The sequence below is a fragment of the Hippopotamus amphibius genome, chromosome 1 (assembly GCF_030028045.1).
Source record: "Hippopotamus amphibius kiboko isolate mHipAmp2 chromosome 1, mHipAmp2.hap2, whole genome shotgun sequence".
In the NCBI taxonomy this organism is placed as follows: domain Eukaryota; kingdom Metazoa; phylum Chordata; class Mammalia; order Artiodactyla; family Hippopotamidae; genus Hippopotamus; species Hippopotamus amphibius.
In genome coordinates this window covers 121,093,395-121,107,286 of record NC_080186.1, presented here as the reverse complement: position 1 = coordinate 121,107,286, position 13,892 = coordinate 121,093,395, and the positions used below count along the sequence as shown (strand labels likewise).

General features: G+C 37.2%; 1 pseudogene; it reads right to left on the bottom strand.

Annotated features, from left to right (window-relative positions):
• Positions 1-797: 797 nt before the first annotated feature.
• LOC130838331 (olfactory receptor 10R2-like) lies at positions 798-1,732 on the bottom strand (annotated as a pseudogene).
• Positions 1,733-13,892: the final 12,160 nt, after the last annotated feature.

The window sequence follows — 13,892 nt, the reverse complement described above, 5'->3', positions numbered from 1 at the left end:
TTATTTCTTTCATCAATTTCTGTAGCATATGTCCTATGTTATCTAAGGAGTGATTCAAATGAGTGGTCAGAAAAGACACCCAGAAATATCATTTTTGGAGAATTTGAAAGAAATAGAAGTTCCTTGCAGAGATGTGCAAAGCCTTAATTGATATAATAAAAGTCTTAAGTTCTGTCCATCTTTGAATTTTACTTATGCTTACTTTCACCTTACCCATTAGATACAAACAAAAACCCTGTAAAGGAAAAAAGGAAAATTGTATTATCCCTCTATTCTATATTTATAATTTAGATTTGGAGAACAACCATAGTTTTCTTAAAGTCATGACTTAAATAGTAATTAGTAATTCTAGTTACTAGTACAGTAACTTTTCCCCATCATGTCTTACTCCTATATCCACATCACATTCAGGCCTGAGCACCTTACTTCAGCTGGACATAATCTTAAAGAAAGAGGGCAATCATAGATTTGGGGCTAACAAGCCAAACATAGGGTCAGAGGTAATGGTTGCTAGGGTCCTTTTGAGAACTATCTCTGGAGGAAGAGGGGGAGTAAAAGAGTTGTTGTTTAGTGACAGATGCTCTGATATGTCCCTTAATTTTGCAAGAAACTTGAGAAAATATTACAAGTCTGCTTTACATAAGAGAACATTACAGCCCTCACAATGTCAAATGACTCATCCAAGGCCACACAGTTATACAGATAAATAGACTAGAAAGTTTTATGACTTAAACAATTAGTGACACATTTGACCCAAATGTGTGTGAACTGTCGAAAAATGTTTTCATTTTAAAGTCTTAACAGGAGACCCAGTCTTCCCAATCACTTTCCGAATGGCCAGCTGTACGTCTTTGTTCCTGAGGCTGTATACCACAGGGTTCAACAGTGGGGTGATGACAGTATAGGTTAGTGTCACCAGCCTGTCTTTGCCTGATGACGTATATTTGGCTGAGGGTCTCAAGTAGACAAAGGAAGCACAGCCGTAGTGGATGGTGACCACAATGAGATGGGAGGCACAAGTGGAGAATGCTTTTCGCTTGCATTCAGCTGACGAGATCTTCAGGGTGGTAGAGACAATAAACCCATAGGAGATGCAGATGCAGATCAAGGGCACAACAAGTACCAAGACCCCACCAATGAAGATGACAAGTTCATTAATGTACGTTTCAGCGCAGGAGAGATGGATGATGGGTGAAATATCACAGAAGTAATGGTTGACCTTGTTGGAGCCACAGAAAGGGAGGCTAAAGACCATAGTTGTCCCCAAGAGAGATATTAGGAAACCACTAACAATACAGGTCACTGACAGTTGCCCATAAACCCTCCAGCTCATGAGAATGGGGTAGTGCAAAGGCTGACAGATGGCAGCATAGCGATCATAGCCCATCACTCCCAGAAGCAAGGAATTGGTGACAGCAAAACCAAGGAAGAAGTACATCTGTGAAGCACAACTCACGAAGGAGAGTGTCCTGAGAACAGAGAGCAGATTGATAAGCATCTTGGGCAGGATGACAGTTGTGTAGAAGGTCTCAGAGGTAGAAAGGATGCAGAGAAAGAAGTACATGGGTGTGTGGAGGCTGTGATCCGAGCAGATGACTGAGATGATGGTGATGTTTCCACTGAGGATGATCAAGTAGAGGCAGAGGACAACCACAAAGAGGACAAGCTGCAATTCCCCGAGGCTGGAGAAACCCAGCAGGAGGAACTCAGTAACACAGGAGGAATTGGCCATGAAGAGTTGATCACATGGAACAAAGTCAATATGATCAAATCCAGAGACCTTTGGAAGTGAGAAATCAAGAAGACTTACCCTTCATAATGTAGCCAGTCTGGTATGAAAGAAAGACAACAGGCATGGGAGAGAAAAAAAGAAAAAGATTGTAAATTAAGCAAATTTATCCTAAATTAATGTGCACCCACAGTGCTATTTCTCTGCCAGTGCTTTTAGCAGTGAATTTGGGGAAAATGTTCACGTAAAATGTATAGACATTTGCTCAAAGAAAGCCTGCTCTTCAGACCCCTTCCTTGCAGACTTATATCATCTCTGCTTAATTTTTTGGTAGTCTAATTCTCAAAAAAGCCTTTCTCTACGTTAATTATGATTTTAAATGGTCACAGTTCTATCCACATTACTGATATACATTTCCACAAGCAATATCACCCATGTCTGAAGATCTGCATCCCACCTGCTTCTAATACTTTCTTCATCTAGGTCACTAACCATTGATTCATTTTTGTGTTGCCTGTCCTTAAAGAACAGAATTCTCTTTCATTACTCATCATATATCTCATTTCTGTGCATTCAATCACTTAAATTAATTTGGCTTAGAACTACAGCTACTGTCTTAGAATTAGTGTTATGATTCTTCTACAAACTCTTCAAGGACACCAGGCCTAATTTTCCTTTGCAGGAAATGTGTGGCTAGAATTATTGTTTTTCTTCAGCATTCACTGTTTGCCCACTTGTTTATATATCTTATCCTTGATATACTTGTCTTGGAGACCCAACAGACTATCCTTCCCAGTATTTGTCTCTGAATTCCTGAGAAGTGATGCTCAGATACATTCCCTGAAGCCTCTGGAACAGTTCTTATTGTTGGCATTAGATTATATATTTTTACTTAAAACATTCTTATCCTCTGCAACCTCCAACCTCCAACCCAGATCTATTCCTTTACCTGGATTCTGTATCTCAATAATAAGTTTCCAAAGTTTCTTAGCCATCCAAGCTGTAAATTTCTGAGGCATGTCTGAACACATGATAATTCTCATCCTCCACATCCAATCAATTTTTTTTCTATATACTCCTAGGATCCATTTCTTCCATTCTTCCAGAAATTAGCTCTTACCTGGATTAGTATAAGAGCATTATGAAGGGACTCCTAGGATTCGATCTCTTCCCACTTTAAGCCACCATTCACAATAGCAGTAGAGTTGTCTTTCTATAAGACAATTTCTATCCTATTAACAAAACTAAATGGCCTTCAATTATCTATAAAGTTAAAACAACTATATTCTGTCTTTCATACTTGTCCCAAACGTATCTTTCCACTCATAATTGCCACTATGTATTTCTTCTCATGCACTTTAACATTGAGAAAATTTGAACAATCATGTCCTTTTTCATACTACCTCCTACATCTGCAAATAGTCCATGCTTTATGTTTTTTTTTCATTTTCTTCTTCTTTTAATTGTGTAATTTTCTTTAAATTCTCTGTTAAATAACACGTACTCATTGATCCTTCCAACAACTTCTTAATTGAGTTTTATTACTTTCCTTGGGCTTCCTTAGCAATCATTAGAATCTTACTTGCTTTGCCATTAGTACTGTAAGTTCATCTTTGACTCTGCAAATTATAACTCACCAGAGAGAGAAAGTGCATCCCCGCATAAACCATAGTGTCTGGTATATACCAAGTACTTGAAAACTTGTTGAAGAACCAAAGTGAACAATGACCCGAGTTTCTCTTCTGAATTATTTCAAAACTCATGAGTAGATGGCTTTTGATTTCAGGGATTTCCTAAACTTGTTCCCTTGATATTAGTCTAGCATAGAATATTAATCTTCTGCTTCAACATCTTGTGATGAAAAATCTCTCTAACATTATTCTCTAAATGCAGACACAAAAGATCCATTAAAAACTGTTGTCATCCTCCCAAAATATAATTAACTCCTCTGTATGTTGTATTAAGGTTATTAAGAGAGCAAATCCTAAGAGTTCTCATAACAGGAAAAACTATAATTATTAGTAGTTTTCTCTATTTCTTTAATTTTGCACCTATATGAGATAATGGTGTTCACTAAACTTATTGTAATAATCATTTCATGATGTATGTAAATCAGATCATTACACCTTAAACTTATACAGTGCTTTATGTCAATTACGTATGTCTCAATGAAACTGGAAGAAAAAAAGTGCAATCTTTTCATTTTCTTTTCTATCAAATTGTTTTATCCATTATCTCACTAGCTAAACTTTTTAAATTTTAATAGCACTTTATTGTTGGCCTTAAAGTCCTTTACAAATTACACAATTTCTATTATTGTTTGATCGTTTGCTTAGGCAAAGGTTTAGTAAAGTTTTGAAATGGGACTTTTGATATCTTTGAATTGCCTTATCTCTAAACTTTATAAATAAGAAGTACAGACGCCCCAGGCTGAGTCCCGCGCTCCCAACCACGACTTGTGGCCGCTCTCACAGCCCTGGCGCCTGGGCCAAAGGAGAGAAAAAGATGGCGGCGAAGTAGAGAGACGTGGAGTGCATCCCTCTCCACAGATGCATTGGGAATGCACGGAAGGACACAGTCATTCCCACAGAGAACCAGCTGAACACCAGCAGACGGCCTCGGACACCGGAAAGGGCTGCGGAGAACCTGACATAGCCGACTGAATATTCGTCTAATCCAATACTTGGACATTAGTCTGAGGCTTGGACAGTCTTCTATAAACACCTCTATCACCAGGACAAGCAACCCCAAAAGCTTGGACAACCATGAGGAAACAAAGAAACACCATGCAGGCAAAGGAGCAGGAAAAAAACCCACAAGACCAAATAAATGAGGAGGAAATAGGAAAAATGCCTGAAAAAGAATTTAGAGTAATGATAGTAAAAATGATACAAAATCTCGATAACAAATTAGAGAAAGTACAAGAAACAGTTCATAAGAACTCAGAAAAACAAACAGCAATGGATAACAAAATAACTGAAATTAAAAATACTCTAGATGCTCTAACCAGCAGAATGACTGAGGCAGAAGAACGAATAAGTGAGTTGGAAGATAGAATGGAAGAAATAAACGCCACAGAGCAGGAAAAAGAAAAAAAAATAAAAAGACTAGAAGACAGCCTCAGAGACCTCAGTGATAACCTTAAACGTACCAACATTCGAATTATAGGCATCCCAGAAGAAGAAGAAAACAAGAAAGGGTCTGTGAAAATATTTGAAGAGGTTCTAGTGGAAAACTTCCCCAACATGGGAAAGGAAATAATGAACCAAGTCCAAGAAGCACAGAGAGTCCCATACAGAATAAACCCAAGGAGAAATACACCAAGGCACATATTAATCAAACTAACGACAATTCAACACAAAGAAAAAATATTAAAAGCAGCAAGAGAAAAGCAACAAACAACATATAAGGGAAAACCCATCAGGATAACAGCTGACCTTTCTACAGAAACTCTGCAGGCCAGAAGGGAATGGCAGGATATACTGAAAGTCCTGAAAGAGAGAAACCTACAGCCAAGAATACTTTACCCAGCAAGAATCTCATTCAGATTTGAGGGAGAAATCAAAAGCTTTCCAGACAAGCAAAAGTTAAGAGAATTCAGCACCACCAAACCAGCCTTACAACAAGTGCTAAAGGAACTTCTCTAAGTAGGAAACACAAGAAAAGGAAAACACCTACAAATACAAACCCAAAACAATTCAGAAAATGGTCATTGGAACACACATGTCAATAATCACTTTAAATGTAAATGGATTAAATGCTCCAACCAAAAGACACAGACTGGCTGAATGGATACAAAAACAAGACCCTTCTATATGCTGCCTACAAGAAACCCACTTCAGACCAAGGGATACATATAGACTGAAAGTGAAGGGATGGAAAAAGATATTCCATGCAAATGGAAGTCAAAAGAAAGCTGGAGTAGCAATACTCATATCAGACAAATTAGACTTGAAAGTAAAGACTATTAAAAGAGACAAGGAAGGGCACTACATAATGATCAAGGGATCCATCCAAGAAGAACATATCACAATGGTAAATATCTATGCCCCCAATATAGGAGCACCTCAATACATAAGGCAAATGCTAACAGCTATAAAAGGGGACATCGACAGTAACACAATAATAGTGGGAGACTTGAACACCCCACTTACATCAATGGACAGATCATCCAAACAGAAAATAAATAAAGACACACAAGCTTTAAATGACACATTAGACCATCTCGACTTAATTGATATTTATAGGACATTCCATCCAAAAACGACAGACTACACTTTCTTCTCAAGTGCACACGGAACATTTTCCAGGATAGATCACATCTTGGGTCACAAATCAAACCTCAGCAAATTCAAGAAAATTGAAATCATATCAAGCATCTTCTCAGACCACAACGCCATGAGACTAGATATCAATTACAGGAAAAAAACTGCAAAACATACAAACACATGGAGACTAAACAATTCACTCTTAAACAACCAAGGAATCACTACAGAAATCAAAGAGGAAATCAAAAAGTATCTAGAAACAAATGACAATGAAAACACAACAACCCAAAACCTATGGGACGCAGCAAAAGCAGTTCTAAGAGGGAAGTTTATAGCAATACAGTCCTACCTTAAGAAACAAGAAAATGATCGAATAAACAACCTAACCTTACACCTCAAACAACTAGAGAAAGAAGAACAAAGAAACCCCAAAGTGAGCAGAAGGAAAGAAATCATAAAGATCAGAGCAGAAATAAATGAAAAAGAAAGGAAAGAAACCATAAGAAAAATAAATAAAACTAAAAGCTGGTTCTTTGAGAAGATTAACAAAATTGATAAACCATTAGCCAGACTCATCAAGAAAAAAAGGGAGAAGATGCAAATCAACAGAATTAGAAATGAAAAAGGAGAAGTCACAACGGACACCTCAGAAATACAAAACATCATGAGAGACTACTACAAGCAACTATATGCCAATCAATTGGATAACCTGGAAGAAATGGATACATTCTTAGAAAAATACAATCTTCCAAGACTGAACCAGGAAGAAATAGAAACCATGAACAGACCAATCACAAGTACAGAAATTGAGGCAGTGATTAAAAATCTCCCAACACACAAAAGCCCAGGACCAGATGGATTCACAGGCGAATTCTATCAAACATTTCGAGAAGAGTTAACACCTATCCTTCTCAAACTCTTCCAAAATATTGCAGAAGGCGGAGCACTCCCAAACTCATTCTATGAGGCTACCATCACCCTGATACCAAAACCAGGCAAAGATGTCACAAAAAAAGAAAACTACAGACCAATATCACTGATGAATATAGATGCAAAAATCCTCAACAAAATACTAGCTAACAGACTGCAACAGCACATTAAAAAAATCATACACCACGATCAAATGGGGTTTATCCCTGGGATGCAAGGATTCTTCAATATACGCAAATCAATCAACGTGATACATCATATCAACAAATTGAAGGATAAAAACCATATGATCATTTCAATAGATGCAGAAAAAGCTTTTGACAAAGTTCAACATCCATTTATGATAAAAGCTCTCCAGAAAATGGGCATAGAAGGAAATTACCTCAACATCATAAAAGCCATATATGACAAACCAAAAGCCAACATTGTTCTCAATGGAGAAAAACTGGAAGAATTCCCTCTAAGAACAGGAACAAGACAAGGGTGTCCACTCTCACCACTGTTATTCAACATAGTTTTGGAAGTGTTAGCCACAGCAATCAGAGAAGAAAAAGAAATTAAAGGAATCCAAATTGGAAAAGAAGAAGTAAAATTGTCACTCTTTGCAGATGACATGATACTATATATAGAAAACCCTAAAGACTCTACCAGAAAACTGCTAGCACTCATTGATGAGTTTAGTAAAGTAGCAGGATACAAAATTAATGCACAGAAATCTCTTGCATTCCTATACACTAACAACGGAAGAGCAGAAAGAGAAATTAAGGAAACTCTCCCATTCACCATTGCAACCAAAAGAATAAAATACCTAGGAATAAACCTGCCTAAGGAGGCAAAAGATCTGTATGCAGAAAACTTTAAGACATTGATGAAAGAAATCAAAGATGACATAAACAGATGGAGGGATATACCATGTTCCTGGATTGGAAGAATCAACATCGTGAAAATGACTGTACTACCCAAAGCAATTTACAGATTTAATGCAATCCCGATCAGATTACCAATGGCATTTTTCACAGAACTAGAGCAAGAAATCTTACGATTTGTATGGAAACGCAAAAGACCCCGAATAGCCAAAGCAATCTTGAGAAGGAAAAATGGAGTTGGTGGAATCAGGCTTCCTGACTTCAAACTATACTACAAGGCCATAGTGATCAAGACAGTATGGTACTGGCACAAAAATAGAAAGGAAGATCAATGGAACAGAATAGAGAACTCAGAAGTAAGCCCAAACACATATGGGCACCTTATCTTTGACAAAGGAGGCACGAGTATACAATGGAAAAAAGACAGCCTCTTCAATAAGTGGTGCTGGGAAAATTGGACAGCAACATGTAAAAGAATGAAATTAGAACACTTCCTAACACCATACACAAAAATAAACTCCAAATGGATTAAAGACCTACATATAAGGCCAGACACTATCAAACTCCTAGAGGAAAACATAGGCAGAACACTCTTTGACATACATCAAAGCAACATCCTTTTGGACCCACCTCCTAGAATCATGGAAATAAAATCAAGAATAAACGAATGGGACCTCATGAAACTTAAAAGCTTTTGCACAGCAAAAGAAACCATAAACAAGACTAAAAAGCAACCCTCAGAATGGGAAAAAATAATTGCCTATGAAACAACGGACAAAGGATTAACCTCCAAAATATACAAGCAGCTCATGCAGCTTCATACCAAAAAAGCAAATAACCCAATCCACAAATGGGCAGAAGACCTAAATAGACATTTCTCCAAAGAAGACATACAGATGGCCAACAAACACATGAAAAGATGCTCAACATCACTCATCATCAGAGAAATGCAAGTCAAAGCCACAATGAGGTATCACCTCACACCAATCAGAATGGCCATCATCACAAAGTCTGGAAACAACAAATGTTGGAGAGGGTGTGGAGAAAAGGGAACTCTCCTGCACTGTTGGTGGGACTGTAAGTTGGTACAGCCACTATGGAAAACAATTTGGAAGTTCCTTAAAAAACTACAAATAGAACTACCATATGATCCAGTCATCCCACTCCTGGGCATATACCCAAAGAAAACCATAATCCCAAAAGAAACTTGTACCATAATGTTTATTGCAGCACTATTTACAATAGCCAGGACATGGAAGCAACCTAAATGCCCATCAACAAATGAATGGATACAGAAGATGTGGCATATATACACAATGGAATATTACTCAGCTATAAAAAGGGATGAGATGGAGCTATATGTAATGAGGTGGATAGAACTACAATCTGTCATACAGAGTGAAGTAAGTCAGAAAGAGAAAGACAAATATTGTATGCTAACTCACATATACGGAATCTAAAAATGGTACTGATGAACTCAGTGACAAGAACAGGGAAGCAGATACAGGGAATGGACTGGAGAACTCGAGGTATGGGAGGGGGCGGGGGGTGAAGGGGAAACTGAGAAGAAGCGGGAGAGTAGTACAGACATATATATACTACCAACTGTAAAATAGTCAGTGGGAAGTTGTTGTATAACAAAGGGAGTCCAACTCGAGGATGGAAGATGCCTTAGAGGACTGGGGCAGGGAGGGTGGGGGGGAATCGAGGGGGGGGCGTCAAGGAAGGGAGGGAATATGGGGATATGTGTATAAAAACAGTTGATTGAACCTGGTGTACCCCCCAAAAAAATAAAATAAAATAATAATAAAAAAAAAAAAAAAAAAAAAAAAAAAGTACACACTGTGCTTTTGACCAGAACAAAGATCACCCCTATAATTTCTCCTGGGATATCATCTCTATTTTTCCAACTTCCTTTGAGCATTTTCTCTTTTATAGGATGATCCTCAGAAAGAACAGTAACTAGTTATCTGAAGAAAGATGGAGGTTCTGAAAGGAAAGAAAGGCCACATAACTCAATGGCTATTCTGTGACCCTCTCCTGCCAACCCCTGTGATATGTCATCTACTTTTTCAAACTCATCCTTGGAAACTTTGTGGGAACTGAAGTTAGAGAATAAATTTACTATGGAAAACATTGACTGTACTTAACCCAGTCTGGGATGCTGCATAAAATATTTGGTAAATAGCAGGTAGTTTTTTTTTTTTGAAATAGCTATTGATTTATTCATTTGACAAATATTTATGGAGTCTCTGTTACATGCCAGGCACTATGCTAAGTACTATGGGTACATAAAAGGTGAAATGGCAAGGACCCTAGTTACAAGTAGGTTATAGTCTACTGGAGATGAGACCTTTTACACAAAGTAGAACATGAAGTGTCATAAAAGGAACATGGGAATTCTGTAGGGGAAAATATTTGTTACTTACAGATTCTGGGATCCGAGACAGCTGTATGGCAGAGAGATGGCAGCTGAAATGAGTTGGGGAGAATATTTTTGATTTGAACATGCAGACATGGGCAGGAAAGAAAATAAAGACTCTGCAGACCATTTCAAATCATTATGTCTTTTATAAAAGAGCCACAGTGAGGCTGCTGCCACAGTCCTCTGGGTATATAGACCAACAAGTGGTATTGCTGTTTTCAGAATTTGGAAAGGAGGATATTACACATTCAAAGAAAGCTTGGGGAAAATAAAAGGATGAAAAAAGAAAAGGACATATAGGGTAATAAGTTACCTTCTCAATAAGTGGAAAGAAAAAATTGGTTTTTCATTATTTTGCACAATAACTCTTCATCGCTTGTAAGCAAAGCCTATTTATTAGGTTTGTTTAAAAGGCAACTAATTTTACCCCCATCTACATTTGCAACCTAAATTTTAATCACACAAGACTTACACTAAAATACATAGAGTTTTCTATATATGCCTTTGTATTTCAAGACTTCATGATGAGAGTCAGAGAGAGAGAGAGAGAAAGATCTTAGCCTCAAGTATCCTTTAACTTTCTTCTGTAGCCCACTCATTCTTCACATGTTTCAAAATCACCAGTTATTGAACTTTCTCTAATCTATCTAGGAATAATTTGTTGTTTCTAGTATATTTAAAGCTTAATATATTTAAAGGGTGTTTCGTGTGTCTTTATCAAAATACTCAACATGTTACATTCAAATTATTGTCTCCTGATTGTCTCCCCAATAGGCCAGACAGCCTCAAGGATAAATACAACAGCATATGCCCTCAAAACATATCCCAATATTTAAGTATATGGAATATATGAAATACAAAGGCTTGATGAGTAATGAATAAATAAATAGTCCATTAATGAATTTATGATGATCTCAGTTCCCTGTACAGCAGCCTGGTCCTCTTGCACCACCATGTGTCTCCCAAGAAAAAACACTTTCTATGTTTTCCATATGTTCCACATTCTGCATAAATTTTTGTTTTCTTTCTTTCTTATACTGTATCCCCTTATGAAAAAAAACAAAACTTATCTTGTGTCCCTGCCTGCTTCTTGACCTTGATTTTTGTCTTTATCCTTACATTTTTCACCATCCAACTGCCCCTTCTATCATTTGATCATATTTTCTATTTTCCACTACTAGCAACTAGGGGAAAACAGATCACTGGCTCCAGGGAGAACCCAACAATTTTAAAATTCGACATACAAATAAGTGACTGGATTGTCACTGCTCTTCTCAATAAGAAAATAAAAGTCCCTTAATAAAAATAAAAATTTCACATTCTTTCAAATCGGAGTATAGTGCCCAGTGACATGCAAGTGTCTTCATTCTCAGACACATCCTGGACTCTTCTATGAAGGTTCCTAGCTGAAATTTGCTAAAATTATCTTCCCTATCATAATGTCTAAGGGCTCTTCTGCCATTTTCTACAAACTCTGGACCAGTATAAGAAAACCATCTACATTGCTCCACACAAAAATATCACCTGTACCTTGGATAGTTTAGGCATGTCCTCAATGAGTATGACAACCATCTTTTCTTTTTACATTAGCAATGGCCTAAATGCCTTGGTTAGTAATTGAGATCTATATCTCCATAGGGAGCTAATTACCACATTATGCCCAATGCTTGTCCATAATTTCCCCAATTAGCAGGCAGAGCTATGGTGATACACTATGAGAATTAGTTGGCCAAAGGGAAGGCCCTTTCTAATATACTGTGGAGATTAGTTGGTTTCCTCTTAGAAATCCTCTGGTGACTTATTAGAGAGGTGGAGGTTTTCTTGGTCCTATTCATTAAGAGAGACATAATGGAATTACCTCCTTTGAGTATCCCTACCTAATGACTCAACTTTTATTCTTAGTTTTGGGGAAAATGTCCATTTCACATTCACATTTCTGAAAGCTAGAAGAAGGGAAGAAAGATACAAAGAATAGAGGACAGAATATTGGAACAGCAGAGGCAACTTAAGTCTTTCAGACATGAGAAACTTATGTGTTACTGGAATATAATGGGAACATGATTGACATCTGTTCAGTAAATAAAGACAGCAAATTTGGTTTCTGGAATAAGATGTCATTTGCCCTGTTTAGGTATTATCTGAGACTTCTCCCTTAATATGACTACCTCCTAATTTCACATGGCATATTTATTCCATCTGCCAGTAAGTCGAAATTGGGAAATCCTAGACACTCATAAATGTCTTTCTTAGGGGCTCATGTGACCCACTCTTCTACAGTTATACCAGAGATGCTGCAGGGGTGGAAGAGGAGGAGAAAATTCCAAGATATTAAGTAAGAATTTGATGGCTAGGACTTGGTGGCTTCTCTCTCCTTCAGTTATGTCACAGATTGGGACCATGGCTAGATCCTTAGGAAATCTTTCAATAAGAAGATTCATCTGCAGGTTATATCCTTACCGTGAATCTGGGTAGGCTGAATGACTACTTGTCCCAATAGGTTATAGCAAAATTGATGTTACATTGGCTTATAAACTCTGTTCTCTACAGTCTGTCAGCTTCTACTTCCTAACTCTTGGAACTTTTATTGGAGGAAAGTTGATGAACAGTGTTGTGTTAGTTTCAGGTGTACAGCAAAGTGATTCAGTTATACATATACATGTATTCATTCTTTTTCAAATTCTTTCCCCATTTAGGGTATTACAGAATATTAAGCAGAGTTCCCTGTACTATACAGTAGGTCTTTGTTAATTATCTATTTCAAATACAGTAGTGTGTACATGTCAATACAAAATTCCCAGTCTATCCCTCCCTCCCCTCCCCCTACCCCTCTGGTGACCATAAGTTCATTCTCTAAGTGTGTGAGTCTGTTTCTGTTTTGTAAATAAGCTTAATATTTTTTTTTATGTTCTGCATATAAACAATGTCATATGATATGTGTCTTTCTATGTCTGACTTACTTCACTTAGTATGATAATCTAATGAAATAATTTCATTCTTTATCCATTTATCTGTCATTGGACATTTAGGTTGCTTCCATATCTTGGCTATTGTAAACAGAGCTGCAATGAACATTGGGATGCATATGTTCTTTTGAACCATGTTTTTCTCTGGATATATGCCCAGGAGTGGGATTGCTGGATCATATGGTAGGCCTATTTTTAGTTTTTTAAGGAACCTCTATACTGTTCTCCATAGTGGCTGCACCAGTTTACATCCAACCAACTGTGTAGGAATGTTCCTTTTTCTCCACACCCTCTCCAGAATTTATTATTTGAAGACTTTTTGATGATGACCATTCTGATATGTGTGAGGTGATTCCTCATTTTAGTTTTGATTTGCACTTCTCTAATAATTAGTGATATTGAGCATCTTCTCACATGTTGCTTGGCCATCTTGGAACATCAACTTTTATTCCCTACACAGCATGTTTTTGTTTAAATGAATTTTATTTTGTTTACAATACTATATTAGTTTCAGGTATACAACATAGTGGTTCAATTTTATTGTGGATTACACTGTATTTACAATTATTATAAAATATTGGCTATATTCCCTCTGTTGTACACTGTATACTGGTAGATTATTTATTTTATACATAGTAAGTTGTACCTCTTAATCTCCTAGCTCCATCTTGTCCATCCTGCCTTCCCTCTCCCCATTGGTAACCACTAGTT